Below are 7818 nucleotides of genomic sequence, written 5' to 3'. Positions count from 1 at the left end.
GATGTACCTTGTGACTTTCTTCTCATCTCTTCATTCAAAACACTGCTCTTGGCAAGATCCATAGAGATTACAGCATCAGGAGCAGAATTGGACAATGGCATTCTGAGAATTTTTCACGAGTCTGGTAAGGAGCCAAGAAGTAACAATCCTTGAACCTCTTCATCAAACTTGATGCCCATGGAAGATAACTGATTCATAATTCCTTGGAAATTATTCAAGTGATCTGTCATTGATGTCCCATCTGTATACTTCAAAGCCAACAACTGCTTGATCAAAAACATCTTGTTATTCCCAGTTTTTCGAGCATACAACTGTTCAAGCTTAATCCAAAGGGTTCGAGCATGTGTCTCTCCAATAATATGGTTCAACACATTATCGTCAACCCACTGCCTAATATATCTACAGACTTGTCTATGCAACAAAGTCCAATCATCATCAGACTTATCATTAGGCTTCTCTGTACCAAAAACTGGTTGATGAAAATTTTTGACATAAAGCAAATCTTCCATCTTTGACTTCCACAAATCATAATTAGGACCATTAAGAGTGATCATCCTACTAGTATTAGTATTAGCTTCCATTGTTCACAGAATCACAAGCCCAGAAAAATACCAACAAGCTCTGATGCCAGTATGAAAGAGCCTAGCAGCGGAAACGACAACAATGTCCAACACAAGAACAATATGGAAGCACTCACAACACAATATGGCAGCAACTATAACAAGCAAATATAGCAAGTAAAGCAATAACAAGAACACACCAAGATTTTAACGTGAAAACCCCCTCAATGTGAGAGGTAAAAACCACGGGTCGTCCAGACCAATGAAAATAGCTCCATTATAATCAAATGAGGTACAAGAGAGTCTCAAACAAAGCACAAAAATGTGCAAATAACCAGCCAAAACATCAATGCACCAAAGCTCACAAATAATAGGCAAGAAGATGAAATATACCCAAAAAATAGAGCTGATATCGAAGCCAATTTCTCCCTCTGTAGATCTCCAATTAAAATCTCCACCGTTCAGAATGAAGAACAAGATATGAAGAATCTACAGTCCAAATTTCACGTCGATCCAACGGTGAAAGAATGAGAAACTGCCATTCCAAAATTGCTGCTCTGTGTAAAAACGGGAAACCTAATTTCTCTCTTGCGAAACCAATTTCTCCTACTGCAAACCTCCAATCAACATCTCCACCGATCAGAATGAAGAACAAGATGATAAGAATACGCAGTTTAAATTTCAAGCCGATCCAACGGTGAACAACTGAGAAACTGCCATTTGAAATTTACTACTTTGAACGGGAATTCTGTTTTTCCCTCTTCTCTCTCACTTGGTGGCTATTCTCTCTCTTTCAAAAAACCTCAAAAAACTGAATTAGGGTTGTGACACTAGGGTGAAAGAATACACCCCCAAAATGTTGGGCTTGGGCCTCACAAAGAAGAGAAAAAACCCAACAATCATGTCATGATTTTATGCTTGTTCGAAAATCTTTTCTGTAAATTGGTAAGCTTTCGACTATGCTTTGGAAATTCTTGCACACTTGCAGTTTGGGAGTGCGGGACTGTAGTTCAAAACTCGAATGGAGCTTGATGCTATCTTCTCAGTGAAAGGTATTTATAAATTTAATTAATTAATATTATTAATATTATTGATATTGTTATTAATATTAATAAACGGTTACTAATCGTTTAGTATTATTTAATTGGAAAGACACAATTTTTTAAGAATTGTGTATGTTCAAAACATTGTGTTTATATTGGCTAAAAGGACACAATTCTTTAAGAATTGTGTATGTTCAAAATATTGTATCTATTGGCACTAGAAAAAACACAATCATTTGTATACGTAACTAATCATAATTGCTACGTGCAATATGTATAAATAAGTCCTTATCCACTATTTTAGAAAAAAGAAGTATTAAGTGTACATTTTAATCAACTATTAAGAGATTTTCTTTGTTCAAAAGAGTTGAGAATTTCTTACTGTTGCTAATTAAGAAATTTTTAAATTTTATTATATTCTAGGAGAGTATTGTCATCAACCCTATAGCAACTAAGTGTGCGGATAAATATCTCTCTAAAGAAAGCGATCTAATCATGCCTTGAAACCAAAACACAATTAAAGTTTTATCATCTAACCATCTTCATATTACCCAATAATTTTAAAGAGATATTTCTTGAAAATGGCACAAGATCAAAACACCATGTTCAAGATCATGAATCAAGAGTTTATCAAGTTAGATCGCTTTGATGGAACGAACTTCAATAGTTGGAAGGACAAATGATGTTTCTTTTTTCAGTTCTCAATCTTGCATATGTGATTAACTCAAAGACTACATCAATTGCCAATGCTGCTGAAAATTACACACTGGAAGAGGAAGAAAAAATTGTTCATTTGAAGAAGAAATGTGATGCAGATACTATTGCATGTCGAAGTCATATGTTAATTCAATCACCATTGGAGATTTGGAAATCTTTGGAAGAAAAGTGTAATACTAAACGACAAGGAACAGATAAGTTTATTTTGATGAAATATTTTGAATTTATTATAAATGATACTATGCTTGTCATGGATCAAATTCATGAATTACAAATCCTTGTAAGTAGACTTCGTTATTTACAAGTGGTGATCCCTGAAATCACTACAAGGTGAAGAATATATTTTTTAATGAATTTGATAACTTTTGTGAATTATGTAGTATTGTTCATGAATCTTCCGCTCAATATACTCCGCAACAAAATAGTTTGGCAGAAAGAAAAAAAAATCGTACCTTAGTAGATATGGTTAATTTAATGTTATTAAATACAAAATTGTCTAACAATTTGTGGGGTGAAGTATTATTGATATCATGTCATATCTATATAAGATACTATCAAGACATAGAAAGGTCTTTCTTTATGAAATTTGGAAAGGAAGAAAGCTTAATTTGAATTATCTAAAAGTGTGGGGGTGTTTAGCCTTTTATCGAATTCCTGATCAAAAGAGAACCAAATTGGGATCAAGAGTCATAAAAGACACTTTTATAGGATATGCTCAAAATTATAAAGCATATAAATATTAGACTTAGTGTCTAATGTAGTTGTTGAATCAAGAGAGGTAGAATTTATTGAAAATAAATTTATCAATTATTTAACTTCTAATTAATATCCCCAAAATGATACTAATGTTTCACAAAAAAAATATATATGAAGCAACCGGAAAGCTATGTGCTACCCGAAAATAAAAAAGAAAGTTTTCAAATTAATTAAGTCTTTGTATGGGCTAAAACAAGCGCCTTAACAATGACATGAGAAGTTTGATTCAGTGGTATTATCAAATGACTTCTCACATAATAGTGTGGATAAATGTATTTACTCAAAATTTACTAAAGATTATGGAGTAATCATTTGTTTATATGTTGATGATATGTTAATCATCGGAACAAATTTAGAAGGAATTCATATAACAAAGGAGTATCTAACTTCTAAATTTAAGATGAAGAATTTGAATGAAGTTAATACAATATTAGGTATAAAGGTGCATAAAAATGAAGTTGACTTTACTTTAAGTCAATCTCATTATATCAAAAAGGTATTAGAAAAGTTTGATCATCTCACAATTAAAGAATCCAATACGCCCTATGATCCTAATCTTAAATTAGAAGTAAACATAGGAAGACCTATAGCACAATTAGAATATGCTAGTGCTATAGGAAGTTTAATATTTGCAATGTATTGTATTAGACATGATATAGCATTTGCGGTGTAAAAATTATCAATGTTTACCGGAAAGTCTAGCAATCAACATTGAAAAGTTATAACCAGAGTTCTTGGTTATCTCAAGAAAATCATAAACTTGGGATTACATTATAGTGATTATCCCGTAGTTTTAGAAGGTTATTCTGACGCAAGTTGGATTCCAAATTTTAGTGATAACAAATATACTTTAGGATGGATTTTCACCAGATGGTGGAGCAATAAGTTGGGCTTCAAAGAAAGAAACATGTATTACACATTCTACTATGGAAGTTTAGTTTGTAGCTTTATCAGCCGCAGGTAAAGAAGCGGAATGGTTAAGAAATTTGTTATATGATATAAAGCTGTGGCCACAACAAACGATAGCCATTTCAATCTTCTGTGATAGTGAATCAACTATGCCTCGAGCATATAATAAGATTTATAATGGAAAGTATAAACATATAAGTTTGAGACATGAGTTTGTGAGGCAACTAATAGATGATGGTGTAATTATCATCACCTATATAAGATCTCAAGAAAATTTAGCAGACATTTTGACTAAAGGTTTGTCAAAGAATAAAATCAAAGAGACTACTGCTAAAATGGGATTAAAACCTATTATTGCTAAATGATGGGAACCCAACCTTATTGTAGTAGACCACTAATTTCAAGATTTAATTGGTAATAACAAGTTATTTAGCAATTGGAGTACTAAGGTATAGGATTTAGTGTTATTTACAATAAATTAGGAGGGTGAGTTAAAACTCTTAATAGAATGATAATATTATTTATCAAAAGATTCCACTTATATGAATATAAGAGTGGTGCCGCTCTAATCGAAAATTTTAGAGGTTTTATTCTCATAAATATTCATGAAACCAGGATGAGCACAAGTCCATATAAGTGCTTAAAATTATAAAGTATTGAAATTGAAGGGTGTAAGTAATGTGTGTGATTTTTGGTACTAGCATATGGAGTATAGGTTTAATCGATTAGACACCTACTACTTCGTTAGAACTTTAAAATTTATACTAAAAGAATGTTTAATCTTAATGACACATTCTTTATACATATACTTGTATGACATTTAAATTTTGTAAATAGTGGAAATTGAAAGGTATTTACAAATTTGATTAATTAATATTAATAAACGGTTACTAACCATTTAGTACCATTTGGTTGAAAGGACACAACCTTTTAAAGATTGTGTATGTTCAAAACATTATGTTTATTGGCTAAAGGGACACAACTCTTTAAGAATTGTGTATGTTCAAAATATTGTATCTATTGGCAAAAGAAAAGACACAACCATTTGTATACACAACTAATCATAATTGCTACGTGCAATATGTATAAATAAGTCCGTGTCCACTGTTTCAGAAAAAAGAAGTACTAAGTGTACATTTTAATCAACTATTAAGAAATTTTCTTTGTTCAAGAGAGTTGAAATTTTTTTACTATTGTTAATTAAAAAATTCTTAGGTTTCATTGTATCTTAGAAGAGTATTGTCATCAACCTTATAGTAATTAAGTGTGGGGACAAATATCTCTTTAAAGAAAGCGATTTAATCGTGCCTTAAAATTAAAATACAATTAAAATTTTGTCATCTTACCATCTTCATATACCCAATACTTAAGATGACGATTATGCTGAGAGAAAAGATTTAGAACCATTGTTGTATTGAAATTGATTCAATTAGACCTCTCAAATAGTAATTGATTATTTATGAAGCACGAATACTGTGTTAAATTGTCGTGTTTGTATTTCAGACACATTTTAGACACGATACTTATCGATACTTGTTTTTTACTGTCTATATTTTAGTAAAAAAATAAATTTTTTTAATATACCTAAATATTATGTCAGCGTGTTCAACTTTATTCTTAATATATAGTTTTAAAATAAATTTAAAAATAATATATATTATTATTTATTAAAATAAAAAATATTTTAAATATTTTATATAATTAAAAAATATTTAAAATAATTTAAAAAATATTCTATATTTTATAAGATTTTAAAATTTAAATATTTGTGTATTCTATATCGTGTCATGTAGTGTTCTATATATGTGTTGTCCAATACTTGATAGGTGATTATTCATAGATATAGAAGCACACATAAGTAAACCAACCACATGCCACTTCAACCACTTCTCTTTATTTAAGTAGTGAGTATAAACAAAAGGTGATAAGCTTATTATGCTAATTAATATTTCTTCAATATATTAATACCACTACTCCTCTCCTATTACTATCCATCACACTTCATTCTTCGTCATGCCACTTTTTAACCATTACATTCGCTTGAAATCTGATTTTCAAACTAAAAATTATATTATTATGTTGGTGACAATAGTAGATTTATCACTACCTAACTCACTCATCCTAATTAATTTCTCAGCTAACTTACTAAAAGTGGAAAAAGCAACCCAAAAAAGGAGGCAAGCTTTAATTATGTTTACAACTTAGCTATTTAAGAATGAAGTAATTTTAATATTAAAATTTGGTGTTAATAGTGTACCTCTATTATCTAAAAATTGATGTTATATTAGAAAAAAAATACCTAACAAAATTTAAGGATGAAAAATAGAGTTCAAATATTAGAATAAAATTTATAATAAAATTTAATACTAATAAAATAAAGTAAATTCTACCATACCTTTCTAATTTTAAAAAGTAATTTATCTCTTGTTACATGTTATAATATTAGTGGTTAAATTAGATTGATTTGTCATGGTTAAATTTAACTTTTTATTTAATCTAAATTTTGATAATCCAACTAACTAATTATGATATAATTTTTTTTCATAATTTTTAAAAATTATTGAAAAAATCTCATTTTGTAATTTATTTTTTTCTCAAATCATATATCTATTAATATTTTCAACAAACAAAAAATTTCCAAAAATAAAAAAATATAAAAAAAAGTTCTAGAGACATTACAAATTTTCAAAGTATTATATTTTGCAAAAAAATCTCTTCATATACAGTATATTTTGTACTTATAAAAAAGTTTTTTATTATAATAAAATTTATTTTCAACTACGGTTCAATTAGAGTCGTGTATGTTAAAAAATTTATTGAATAAATAAACTGAAATATATACAACACGCAAAATCAATAACATATTTTTAAAAATAAATCCCTTTAATTTTTTAATTAAATTTGAATTTCGTCAAATTTGATACATATTGCATATTTCTTTTTTTTTCTTCTGCTCTCAACAACTCTGAGTTTAATCGCTTTTTTTTTTAAATTGTATTTGTACCAAAAATGAATTTTTTTTAATAATATAAAGAAAGTAAGACAGAATAGTGTTACGAGAATGTTTTTATGTCTTTTGAATTTTTTATTTATTTTTTTTATTGAAAATGATTAATAAATATGTAGCAGGTTGAGAAAAAAAATTACAAAATTATTAATAAATAATTTTTTATATTTGTTTTATTTTATTTTTTGATTTTTTTTGTTTGAGATGATTAATAAATATGTGGTTTGAGAAAAAATAAATTATGAGATTTTTTTAAATGATTTTTATAAATTATAAAAAGAATTATACCATAGTTAGCTATAGTTGGTTTATCAAAATTTAGATTAAATAAAAAAATTAAATTTAACCATGACAAACTAATCTAATTCGACCACTAATATTGTGACATACAATAAGAAGTAAGTTACCTTTTAAAATTAGAATAGTATGATAAAATTCACCATCAAATAAATAGAACAATTTAATAATTTAGAAGTTTATCTTTTTATTATTAATTTTTGGAAATTTACACTAATAAAATAAATAGAGTTTAAAATTACATAAATGTCATAAACTAGAATTGGCTACACGCTCTGTCTAATTTTATAATATTTTAATTATTTTTTAAATTATATATTGTATAAATATAATTAGTCAGTTTTTTATTGTATTATTTATTACTTCTGATTTTGAAAACATCCAAATTTTAACTTATGCATTTTAGAGGATTATATTTTATAATAACTTTTCAATATTAAAAATTTCAGTAATAATTTTTTAGATACTAATAAATTAAAGGATGATTTTTAATAAATTTTTTAAAATTGTTTATTATTCTATTTTAACT

Source organism: Arachis duranensis, chromosome 4 (genome assembly GCF_000817695.3).
Source record: "Arachis duranensis cultivar V14167 chromosome 4, aradu.V14167.gnm2.J7QH, whole genome shotgun sequence".
Lineage (NCBI taxonomy): Eukaryota > Viridiplantae > Streptophyta > Magnoliopsida > Fabales > Fabaceae > Arachis > Arachis duranensis.
Note: the sequence above shows the minus strand (reverse complement) of the source record.